Here is a 13,204-nt window from a genome sequence, read left to right on the forward strand (position 1 = left end):
TGCAGTTAACTGGTGACTTCTGACATGCAAGCATCAAATTAGCATATTTTTGTTATTATTTAAATATATATATTGTATTCCATATAGAAATGAATTCAGAGAACTTCTAATTACCCAATTAACCCTGGAAGCACATGGATGCAGCCACACACGTTTGTTTTAATAGTAAGTCATCAAAAAAAAAGAGTCCTCCGACCCCTGTGGTACTTCATATGTCTGCATTTAAAATTTTGATGTAATAAATAATGATAGCACGATGACTTTAAAGATGAAGGACTTCTGTTACTTCAATTCCTCCATCCTGTGTGACCGCTTGTTTTTATTTGTGTAGCACTTTTGTTTTTTAAGTGCAGATTTTAGTTCGTATGTGAAATATTTTATTGACTTTAAATGCTACCCTTAAAATAGTATTCCGTTCTTCTTTTTAAATTGTTTTGAAACTGAAAATCGAGAAAATAAGATGTCAGTGATATAATTTAGTAGTTAACCAAATAAGCACCTTTTTCTGAAGTTGCGGTTTTATTAAAACTTACTCATTAGTTATTGGAAATGTTCTACGTAAAATATAATTAGACTATAACCAATGGATGAATGTTCAAACTATTCGGTAGATATAAACTATCCAAATGAGCGAAGGCACCACTCTGATATTGCCAGGAGATACTGAAAGAGTAGAAACTGAGGTAATGAATGCCTCATTCATTTTCACCAAAGACCAGACACTCATTCTAAAGTAATGGATCAAATAATGCCAATATTTACTACTATTAGCCATTTTCTCTAGCATTCGTTCGCCAAGAAGAAAAGCTTTAGAAATTTCTACCAAATACAAATACATTTATAATGAATTTTGCTGGATTAGATATTTTAGTGGGGGAATATGTTAATTGTGGAGACATTTGAAAGCCATTAGAATTCATCCCAAAGAAACAATTATCTGAAAATTATTGCAATTTCTGGAATTTATTATAAAAGGAGATTTTTATAAATCTCTGCTAAAGTCAATCTTATGCTTAAGACTTTCCCCATTTGTATACCTGTTACTTTAAGTGAAATTAAAATAAATCAAAAGTGTTATTTGATTAACTGTGAAGACAGACTGAGAAATCTGTTTAAATGTCTGTTAAACAAATGTGCAAAGAAGATCAATTTTCCTAAAGTCATTGATACATTGGTTACTTCTGCAATAAATGCCACCTCAGGGAGCCAGAGTTGGAGAGGAGTAAAATGACGGAGACTGTGAGGCATTCTTTAAGACCTCTTAGAAGACAACATCTTAAAGACACTTGGCTAATCTAAGAATGGATTTGAGAGGGATGGGTTTTCTGCAGAGTGCAGAGGAATGGGGTTGGAGGAATACTGTTTTATTAAAGTTATCATGCCTCTATTTTTACCCCAGGTAGGTATGTCCTGGGTAAATGTCAGTGACAGTTATAAAGGCCCCTTCCCTCGTTAGAAAAAGAAGACCCAGAGAGAAGGTCCTTCTAGGAAGCAGAAGGCTTTCCCCCACCTTCCCTCGCTCTTTTCTACTTCCTGCTGTCACAAGGATTGGGGGAGGGGGGTGGTGTATATGCATCCAATAGGTCAATCCAGTCCTTTTAGGAAGAAGAGTTCCCTTCTTCCTGAAAAGCCAGAATTCCTTAAGTCTAGCTCCTGTCTCCCACATCATATCTATCACAGGTTTTTGCTGGTATCTTCGCAAACTTTTCAACATCTCATGGTTCTATGAGAGTATAACCCACGTCAAGTCCATTTACCTTGTGGCCTGGTCTTAGCAAGGAAACTTTAGTTCAATCTCCAAAAATAACTGAACGTCACTTAATATTTTTCTGTAGTGACTCTGGAGTTTGCATATTTTCAATTATACTCAGTAAATGTCTCCAAATTTCCTTTCCATAATTCTCTCTCCATTTCTCATATATGTGGAAGCTACTCCCCAAATCTTTCAGATCCTCTTTCTGCAAACTCCCCCAGTTTCCTTCTGAATCCAGGGCATGCTAACTTTGGCCTCATCTTCTCTTCCTCTGTCACATTCCAGAGCTATTCACTTCTGTGGCTATAAACTCTGGCTCACTCAGTCGAGCAACTCTCATTATCCAAAACCCCAATCTGCACAAGATCGTGGGAAATATGTCGGCCGCAAAAGGAATTCTGCTTTACAGACAAAAGGGAGGAAGAGATGTGGGTTCTACGTGTTAACATCTTTATCCATCCGGGAGCTTCCCCAAAGATTTTCTTTGTTCAATATAAACCTGTCTGTGGCCAAGTAGTTGATTCAAACTCTGGTGTGGCTGAAGAGAGAATCTTCCAGAATTTGAAGACAAGAGAAGCCAAATCTGAGGGTGTCTGACATTGAAGCAATAGAAGACTACCAAGAAGAGAGATTTTTATTTTTCCATTTTTTGGTGTGCTGTAATTTGTTCTCATTAACATTTCTAATATTATTTTATTATTATTATTATTATTATTATTATTATTATTATTATAGGAGAGGAAGAATGAAGACCAAAAATACTGTCTGAGAAAGGGCCAATTTCCTTATTAACTCTACGTGCCGTCCTCAGAGATGGTGCACAGCCTGGGAAAAGAGCACGCTGGATATTTACGCTTAAGCTTGAATCCCGGCACAGTCACTTTCTAGTGAGTATAACTTATAATGTGACAGTTATCATCAGAAAAGGAAGGAAGAAAAGGAAAGGAAGCATTGTCTTCTATACATGGAGATAATAACTACTTTGCAAGATTATTCTGAGGACTAAATGAAATAATTTTTGTAAAATGCTTAGTATAGCACCTGTCATATAATATTCCATCGTAATTATAGATTTTATTATTATAATCTATAAAAATAGTGGCTAAAAAAAACTAGAGTTGGAAGGCCTCTGCCTAAACTTCTTATAATGTTCTAAAGTTAGTTTTAGTTTATTTTATGCTAGTTTTACTTTAAAAATATATCTAGAATAAAATCAATACTCAACAAATATCGGTGATGTGCAAATATCTGAATAATAAAACTTTTCATAGATCAATGACTGGTGGCCTTAACCAAGAATTTGAACAATTTCTCATAGGTAACCAACCATAAGCGACCTCCGCTTCACCTGTAACTTTTACATCCCATCAGCTCCCCTCCCAGTCTTCTCCTCTTGACTACCCAGGAGAAAGAGCTGGGAGGGCTTGGAAGAGGCTCAGAATGGTATGGCCTTGATTTTGGCAATAGGGGTATTGTTTTTTCAGCTAACTCAGCATGCTTGGGATCATTTTAACAGCATAGTGTTATCATGTGGTTTCAGTAGAAAAAGTCCCTGTGTAAAAATAGCACCTTCTTCCTCAGCATGTCTGCTCCTTTAATGAAAATAAGACTTTAGCTGAGACTGAGCCAGTGCAGCTATCAAGGAATGAGCTAAAATCTCACCGGCTTCACACAGTCAGCTAAGTTCAGTAACGATGGTCCTCGTAGCCCCTGACAGTAAGAAAGACACGGCAGTAGGAGACATGGACAGACAGCACAGGGCACATCCAAACACAATGTGATATAAACAAGCCAAAAGGAAGAAAAAAAAATTACTTAGCACTCACAAATTCTCATCTAATCCAATAAAAAGAAAAAGAGAGATGACCTAACATAATTCGCGCTATGGCAACGTGGTAGGTAGGCTGCTTCTCAGAGAATGGTGTTTTGGTCACTCGAAAGCCCACGTTCTATCGCACCATGGGCTGTTTGGGCATCGAGAAACTTCTGTATGCATTATGAAAATAAAACTGAGCAAAAATATAAACAGAAATTATATTTTTTAAAGGAAAGACACAATTACAACTTTTAAAAGTTATCCTGGGAAACACGGTTTCAGAAACTATTCTCGGGCCGTCAGTGTCTTCCCTTGCTAGCTTCAGTGTCTGCTCCATGTCAAGCCTGATGACCTGATTAGTTGTGCTTATCAGAGTCCCCTGAGAACAGCGAGGCCACAGCATACACACTGTGCTACTGGCCTAGCAGTGAGAGCTCCATCAGAGAGTCTGGCACGAGGACTAACTGGAAGTATGCCCGTCTTATGATGACCAGAAATTTCACTTTCACTGACTGAAATCTACTCACAGAACAGAAGAAATGTTACCAGGAGCTTAGTTTGGGCCCTAGAAGTCTCTAAGCTCTTTTATCAGGGGGAAAAAAAGACAACTGCAATTTTATCTTATAATCTATTTCCCCAGAAACCAGATCTTTCTTAGGGAAGAATGTTTCTTTTTTGCAAACCCTAAGATACCTTTAACAGAAACTCTTTGAAAGTCATTTGAAAGGCTGTCAGATACCTCTTATTTATCACGGCAAACAGAGATCTCATTTCCTTTGGTGTGGCTGCAACCTTCACTGGGTATCAGTGAGTGCCTGCAATGCTACCCCTGCAGATTCCATATCTGCGTCTGAGCAGCCCCCATTATCCGATATTTGAAAGAGATCCGGGAAGATGTCCACCTCTGTCAATTAGGAGAGACCGCAGTGTCCTGCACACAGTAGGCATTCAGCAAACATTAGTTAGCCCCACGCTGGCTTCCCCCACCACCCCAGTCCCTTTTATTTGAAGGAAAATCTAAAATTGGATGACCTGGAGGCTGCGAGGGGATAATACAGTTCCCAGCACTATTTTCTTAGTTTGCAGCCAAAACAGATTCAGAGGAACTACAGATAAAACATTCAGGTGGAAATATTCAGCGGATCGTTTGAAAAAATAGAGCCAAATTTAAGAATAAATTTAGGAACTGGGGATATAAATTGTGAAATCATCTACCTAGAGGTTTGTAATGAAGCTGTGGTAGTGAATGAGTTTCCTGAGAAAATGTAAGAAAAAGAAGGTGGATGAGGGAAGAACCCCACATTTAATCATGGAAGAAGGAACAGAGCTCTGAAAAGAAAACAGAACATGCAGTCAATGAGCTAGGAAGAAAATGAATATTTTCTTCTGAAAATGCCGTCTCCTGAGCCACAGAATGGTGAGAGATAAGAAATGTCTGTCCTTATAAGCCACTTTTAATAGAAGCTGCAAGTGACTTTCAAAAAAGGAGGTTAATTGTGTTAAAAAAAACTACAAAACATTCGAGGAAGAGAGGGGCTGAGAAGATGTCGCTGATGGTGGGAAGAAGCTAGTTAACCTTATTACTAGAGTAGCTGCTGTAGAAACTGGCTGGCAAGAATCAAAAAGTGAATCCAGGAGAAGGAACCGGAGATGATGAAAAAAGCTCGTCTTCCAAGAGACCTGAAGGCAGTGGGAAGAAGGGCACTAGCTCAGTATACACAAGGGGCGGCAGAGCTAGAGTTGCCGTGAGGTGCACATGCTGAGCCACACCGCGCATCTTATAAGTGCGGTAGATTGCAAAAGGGGCGCAGAACCCGTCCTTCCCTGTCGGCCTGCTCCTTTGTACTGTGACTTTGTAGCGCCCCCCATCAAGATATGGAGTCTGTTCTTCCCCGGAATCTGAATCTGGCCATGTGACTTGCTATGGCCTCTAGGACGTTAGGAGACATGACACAAGTAAAGGCTTAAAGGTGTCTGCATAGTTCACTTTCTCTCGGCCACCATGTGAACAGGCTGGGCTTGTCTGCTGGAGGACGAGAGAGAACATGGAGCGTGAGTCCAGTTCTATAGAACCTGCCCAGACTAGAAAAACTGTCTCCTGAACCACAGAATGGTGAGAGATAAGAAATGTCTGTCATCGTAAGCCACTATACTTTTGGATGGTTCGCTACACAGCCAAAGCTGCCTGATACAATGAGATTCCTTCCTTTCGCACTCATTGTCTGGACTAAATTAATTCTGAAGTAATAGTGTGAGACGAGTGCTGGGCGACATCATCTTAGAAAATGAAGAACAACAAAACTTGCAGATGCCTACCAATAGTAATGTTTTATCTGGTGATCAGACCCCCAAAATCATAAGCATCCACAATATAGCTGTGAATTTAGTTAGGTCAGCGCCAATGTAAAAGATGCCCACACATCAAGGAAATTCCTTGCCACAAAGTCTGTGTGATTTATTAATGGCAGAAGCATAGGTCATTTCTAAGCCTTTACACCATAACCTGGTGATACAGATTTCTGTAGAAATATGGTGGCTGTTTTAAAAAGATGGGTGATTTCACAACGGCTATCAAGTCACACAAGGGTTACAGATGATATGTCAGGCGCATTATTGGTTAAAGCAGAAGGACTAGAAACCAGCACATATGTGGGACCTCGGGTTAAGAGCAGAAGCCACCATAGTGGTCACAGGCTGGCAGGGAGGACAATCACTGCCTCTAGGTCCAGGAAAGATTGCAACAGGACCCCGTATATTTTACTACCCCAAGGACATCTCATACTGCTGCCTAGTAGTACAGCTGACGTTCACAGCAACGACTCAGAGCCCTCAAGGATACGTTACACTATGTTCAGTATAGTCTGTTCCGAGTCCAAGAAGAATAGAATCCATTTTATTACAATTTCCATAAAAATAGCTAAAGTTTCAAAAAGCTTGGTGTTTAAAAGGTCTAAGCTTCAGTTCACTGGAAAACTCACTTCTTTGTGACACCTCATTTTCTAACGATACAAATTGATGAGGTATTAATTTAGGCATATTCATTTGGCATTATAATGGATCCTAAGACTATATATAACATGACAATTACTTTCAGGAACAGAAAGGAAGCGTTGTCCAGAAAATGGAGAGTAGAATGCCACTTTGTTCAAATTAGGAAGCAGGCATTGATGTGATTTCATTTTTTTTTTTTACATCTGTCAACATTCTGTGGCCGCCACTGGTTTTAGTTCACGTTCCCCTGGGGCCAGATGCTGTCATTACCACTTTGCTCCTTTACTCAGCAAGTACCAGCGTGGCCTTTGGTCTTTGTTCAGCAGTTTCAGGGCTTAGATGGCCTACATAAAGAGTCCTTCCTTAGCAAGCCTGTATCTTTAACTCCCAATCCTCCTCTAGCTTTACCATTCTTCCCTGAATATGGCATAATTCTTGTCATCACTGTTCTCATCACTAAAAAACATTCATTGAGAGCCAACACACCGGTTTCTGTGTAGGACACACCAGTTGTTCCTCGGCCCTTTGTCCTATCTTGTCTAGTACATCATCCATCAGGTCTAATGTTAGGACCAAATTCCCGTACCCCAGGCTAAAGGCGCTCATCACCTCGTTCTCTAATCCAGGGGTCACTGCACTGAGCTGTAAGTTTATGGAATATAGTATTCTCTTGGAGCTTTATTAAGTTCCCAACTTTTCAATCAACTTTCCTACTTGACCTAATACTCTTCAAATACCAGCTCTGCTGCCTGGGATTCTGCTTTGGATATAAGTGTTTCTAAATGCAATGCGGCCTATTTTCAAAAAGTAGACTTTGATGTAGGACCTGGGTTCCAGTCCTAGCTCTGTCCCACAGTAGTTACATGACCTAGCCCTGAGCCTCAGCATCTTTCTCTCCATAAGGCAGTCACTGCAATGGGTACATCAGATAATTCCCATACATGGAGCCCCCAGTATGGTTCCTGCCACACAGGAGACAATAAATATTGACTCCTTACATTTTTTCCTTCCTTAATGATTAATCTATGTCCTTTTGCATTTTGCTTCCTTTTAACTAAGGCCATGGCTAACAAAATTTTTCCAATTATTTTTATGAATTTTCAGCTTCTCACCAAGTATACAGCAGAGTGGGGAGGGCTGGATTAGCAAAACTGTAAACTGCTCTTGATTACAAAGAGGCTAGTATTTGAGATCGCACCTTCCAAACTTTCTATATACCATGCTTTCCAACTCTCATGAACTCGTGCCCTTTAAACAGCCCCAAATGTTGGAAGAACTTATAGAAAAAAAAACTGTTTTTTCTCTCTCCCAACCTTCAGAAGCTTTGGCTTCCAAAATAGGAATGTCTGTCCTCCAGAATGAACTGTAAATGTTCCTTCTGCTCTTGTAATTCCCACCTTCACTTCTCCCCTCAAGAATGAGAATTAGGATTGCAGATGGAATTAAGGTTGCTAATTGACTTTATAGTAGGAAGATCAGCCCGGATTCTCTGGGCAGGCTCAGCGTCGTCACGAGAGCCCTCGACTGTGGAAGAAAGATAGAAAAGAGTCAGAGCAAAGGAAAGAGATAGAAAAGAGTCAGAGCAAAGCGAGAACTCCACCCGCTGTTGCTGGTTTTGAAGATGGAAGAAAAGGGCCATGATACAAGGAATGTGGGAAGCTTCCAGAAGCTGACAAGTACAAGGAAAGGGATTCTCTCCTAGAACCTCTAGAAAGGAACGCAGTGCTACCAAAACCTTGATTTTAGCCCAATGAGACACATTTTGGACTTCTGAACTTTAGAACTGTAAGATAATAAGTTCATGTTTTAGTTACTAAATATTTGTTCTTTTTTTTTTTTTTTACAGCAGCAACAGAAAACTCATACTGGTGGTAAATTATAAGTGAATATTTGCTCAAAATAAGACTATCTGAAACTAGGAGAGACAGAGATGGCTTTAAATGGCAATTTTAAGATTTTTTCCCCCCATATCATCCAGTGTGGGCAAACCTGGATAACGAGGATTAGATTGTCTATAGAAAATACAAAAAACAAAACAACAAAAAAGTGATCTTTTGGCTTTTCACGCTCCTAAGTATAGTGGGTTAAATTTGGGATCTTGTTGCACCTTTGTTCTGAGGCTTGATTTTCTACTAAAACCAACTCCCCTTGGAAGAGTCACACACTACACTTTTCAGAATGAATGAGTTTATCGGAAAATAGGGCTTGAGTGAAGGAAGAATGAAGGACATAGAGCCAGGGCTTGAGCATCTAGATTCCTGGGGTGGGGGTGGGGGCGGAGGAAGGCTGGTCCTGACACAGAGGTGTAGGGAACCGCCCCCAAACGTGTCAAACCAATCGCTGTCCTTGAGCAGAGCTGTTATCAGCCCCACTCAACACTGCTCTTTACGAAGAGTCTCGGAGGTGCCATAAACTCTGCATCGTGTGGCACTGTGCGCAGAGGAGTTCATTATGCCCACCAGCGAGACCAATCGCTTCACATTACTTAGGGCTTTCACATCCGCACTGCTTCTTTCCACGGCATTTTAGGGACCTGTGGTTTTGGCTCTGTAATTGGAGTCCCACATTTCATCACTGTTCTCTGACCCTCCAAAGTCAAGGCTTTTTGAATAAAAAGTTATTTTTAATTTTTAAAATAAACTTTCTGTCACCAGACTCATCAATTAGTATTCTTTGCTCCCGAAAGGACTCTTAACAATATGATGTTAAAACAACTCTGAGTAAGTAGTAATGAAACATCACATTCTGAGCGTGCCCTTTCCCACCGCATGGGAAGAACTGCCAGGGATTTCTCATTTCAAAGACACACGAATGCATGGGGTACTTTAAGAGTGACTACACAGGCACCTGCCTGCTCTGGAGCTCACCTCTCATTTAGCAGTGGTCCCTGTTGACAACAGGGAGTGGGGAATAAAACAGCATCATCGCAGGAGGAAGCGGGTGAGTCTAGTGAGTGCCAGTCACTGGGAGGCAGGATAAGCGCCAGATCGGGCAGCAGATTAAGTGCGTTCAAGGTCACTCTAACACTGCGACTCCTGAAGGTTATTTACCCTCTCTGTACTTCTAGGTCTATACAAGAAAAGAAGGTGGGGTGAAAATAATAGTGCCTGCCTCATAGGGTCAGTGTGATAATTAATTCATATAAAACACTTAGTTCTAGGTGGAAAATGACAGCTTGATGAATACCGGTCCTTTTTATACAGAACCCAAAACTTGAGAAATCAACATCTTTGCCAGAGCACAAATATTTTTCTACTTTATTGTCCATTTTTGCTAAACATCAAGATAAATGTTTAGCTCGCTTTGATCCCCTCCTCACCTGAGGCTGGGGTCCCTGGAAACACCTGAGTAGACTGATGCTGTGGCCAGCGTCCCTTATCAGGCCTCCTTTTCTGTTGCCCAATCCCTGCCTTTCCCAATGTGGTTCCAATATCAAAGTATTTAGCCCAACCGTTCCAGAGGAGTTTGGACTTTCTCTTCATTTGTGCTTCTTGAAATAATATGCTCCTGAGGCACAGACTGTTCCTTCATCACTAAAAAAGGTCAACCATTTATTAGCCTGTGTATAAACACGACAACAAAGGAGGCCTTGTAAAAATGGAATGTTCGGCTTGGAGGGAACACAGGAGTTCCTCTTGAGTGTGGCAGATGCCCTTGGATTCCATCCCCTTTAAACACACCATGTTAATGTCACTGTTTCTTTCTGGATTCTAGAGCCCTACTTTAAATCCCCAGGATTCTTGATTTATACAGTCTATAAATGCAATCTTGTTTTCATTCAAACACATTAACAGTTTCTACAGATAAACTCATTCTAGAATGATAAGTAGAAGGTAGACTCTCCTGTGTGTCACATAATCGCTTGGTATAAAAAGGGGAAATGACTTTTCTTTGTTCACCAGCAGCCATTTCATACAAACGTTAGTCCCACTCTTTGGGGAAGAAACCAAGGCAAGCCCAGACTCTGGTTTCCTCTTTAGATGTCCTCTTCAGGTGACGTTAACCCAATGCAGAGCTCTCTGCCACCGTGCTTTTCAAATCCACTGTGGCAGCCGACCGCCATCTGCATTAGCCTGTTCCCTGACTGGAACCCTAATCCTTTCAGATAATATGTATTATCTCGATTTGTAAAACATAGCCTCGGATTCAGCGACATGCATAATTTGAGTTTAAAAACGTTCTCAAATTTCCACATTGTCTCTTTCTCACCTGTTGTTGGTGCTGCTCTTTACAGAAAATTCTTTTGCTTTCCTTATCCAGGGAGTGGAGGAGAGATGGGCTCCATAAAAAGGGATTTTCTAGCCAGTCTCAGGTAAATCTTATTTTGGAGAATGGTGATCCTGTTCTGTTTCCCTTTAAGGCTGGCAGAGTAAAACTATCCATCTCTGATTGAAGAGCCCAGATTTTGTCTGTGGTGGGGGCTGCAGGTACGTAGGGCTCATTAAAACCAGTTCGATCACTGCATTCCAGCTCCTGCTAAGACAGTCTGAGAACATTCTATGCGAATAAAAGAGTTGCTGGTTGTTGTCGTCTTCTCTTTCTCCTTCCTCTTCCTATCTTCTCCCTCCAGGTCTCCTTCTCCATTCTCCTCTTCCTCTTTCTTCTTTTTCTTCTTAACCTGACTTACGTTTTTGTCCAGGCTGACCAAGGAAGCAACCAGGCCTGGAAAAGGATCTGCAACTAAATACTTATTTTTCTGTCAGGAATTTCCTTGGTGCAGGGTGGGAAATCACGTGACAGTGCTTTTTCAACTTAATGTCAACTTGTATTATTTCGTAACCGGACAAGTGAACTGTCAGCCCTGAAATTCAGCAGTCTACCCTTCTCAGAGGAAGTACAAGGTACGTTTCATTCAAGCAAATGAAACAAATGTCTGCTCTCATGGGCTGGCACCAACTTACTTTTCTATTTTCTTTTTCTACTATACTCCTCACTTGCTCAGCACACACAGGCGTGCACGCGCACACACACACACACAATGCTATTAGCACATCGTATTATTCCCTTTTCTCTGAGCTCTAACTAGGTGAATAAATGAATGAAATAAGCTGTGCAATTACAACCTGTGCCTTTTGCTTACACATTCTCTGTTTTGAATACTACCCTTGCCGCTCTCCCATTTTTATTGAGGAAATTTTTACTCATCTTTCGAGGCTCGGCTTGCTGCTGCCTCTTCCTGAAGTCCTCGCTCAGTATCGCTCTATCCTTCTCCCTTATACTCAGTGTTTACTTCTTAAAGGTCACCGTCATTCTGCTTTTGTTTGCTATTTTTTGTTTGGTTGTACTCCTCTCTCCTTACAATCTAAAAAAAGACATTTCATGGTAGGAAATGTCTTTTTCATCTCTGTATCTCAAAATCTAGCATAATGGCTACTATAAGATAAACACTGAAATGCTTAATGTCTTGGTGTCCTGTTTGTTAAGCTCTGGGAGAATACTGTCAAATTCCAGGTTTGGGGGCCAGATAGAATGTCCACCAAAGAAGATACAGGAGTAGGAGTTTAAGGCGAATGTGCATCCTGAGGTAGATATCAGGTAGTCATTTGAATCTATAGGTCTGGAGCTGAGGAGAGGTCAGAACTAGATATACAGAGCTGGGAGTTACCAGTGTAGAGGTGATAATTAAAACCATGGGAGTGGGTGAGAGCTCTGAAGAAGACGCTATAGAGTAAGAACTGAAGAGAGCTGAAGACAAACTGAGGAAAGTCAGCAATGGACAGGATCCAGCAGTGGACTCTGAGAAGGAATAATTTGAAAAATAAGTAGAGAACAAGAAGGGAGTGGAGTCATGAATGCTAAGGGAGAAGTCAAGTCCAAGAAAGATGGACTGGTGATGAGGGTAGCAACTAGAGTACCAGTCAATATAGGGTTTTTAAAGGAGGAAAGTGATACTTTTTTTTGGAAGGTTCTTATTTTCAAAAATTAAACAAATAGTTGGTAATTAAAATGTAACAGGTCTAGGAACTACCTCTCATTAAGACAATTACAGACCTCTTCAAATCTTACCAGATAAACCATATTCCAATCTGCATTTCTTTGATCCTCCCTTATAAAAGAGATGACAGGAATATGAGAGAAACTTTTGTCCATGCCCTGTGAGTACATTAGAGTGACTGGGACGCTCTAAATCAGAGGCACTCCCTAGATGACAAAGCCCTTTCTTGTTATGGGGTCATGAGAGCGGGTTCTCAAGGAGGACCTTTGAGGCATCAGTCAAATTACCCATCACTGAGCCTCCAGGAAAGTAAGAGAAGAAGAGCTCTTAAAACAGAATGTCCTGAGATAAGTATTCGGATACATTACTGTGATGATAATGGTTATCACAATTTAATTTATGTTAATTGGTATTATTTTATTTATATTAAAAGAAAATATGGCCTCTTTCTAAAATAGGTAAAATTGATATCGAAACAGAAGCAATTACATTTATTTCTTATTTTATTTTGGGGGAGGAAGGGAGACCCATCTGTCTATTCTTCCGTTTATTCTTTCAATCACCTATCCATCCACCTATCTGTCTACACGTCCATCCAAACCATTTTTAAGGCCCTTTTATTTATTGGGCTTTATGCGAGTCCTTGAGCCTATGAAAGAGGAGCAGGACCAGATCCCAGACCAGTTTCCATCCAAGATATAGGAATTTG

The 13,204-nt window shown here is 40.6% G+C and overlaps 1 protein-coding gene across 5 annotated transcripts in view; it reads right to left on the minus strand.

Moving 5' to 3' along the window:
• The window catches only part of JADE1 (jade family PHD finger 1), a 305,056-nt gene that overhangs the window by 133,936 nt on the left and 157,916 nt on the right, over nucleotides 1-13,204 (minus strand). The gene's annotated exons all lie outside the window — the stretch shown is intronic.

This window comes from Pteropus vampyrus, unplaced genomic scaffold, assembly GCF_000151845.1.
Source record: "Pteropus vampyrus isolate Shadow unplaced genomic scaffold, Pvam_2.0 Scaffold73, whole genome shotgun sequence".
NCBI lineage: Eukaryota > Metazoa > Chordata > Mammalia > Chiroptera > Pteropodidae > Pteropus > Pteropus vampyrus.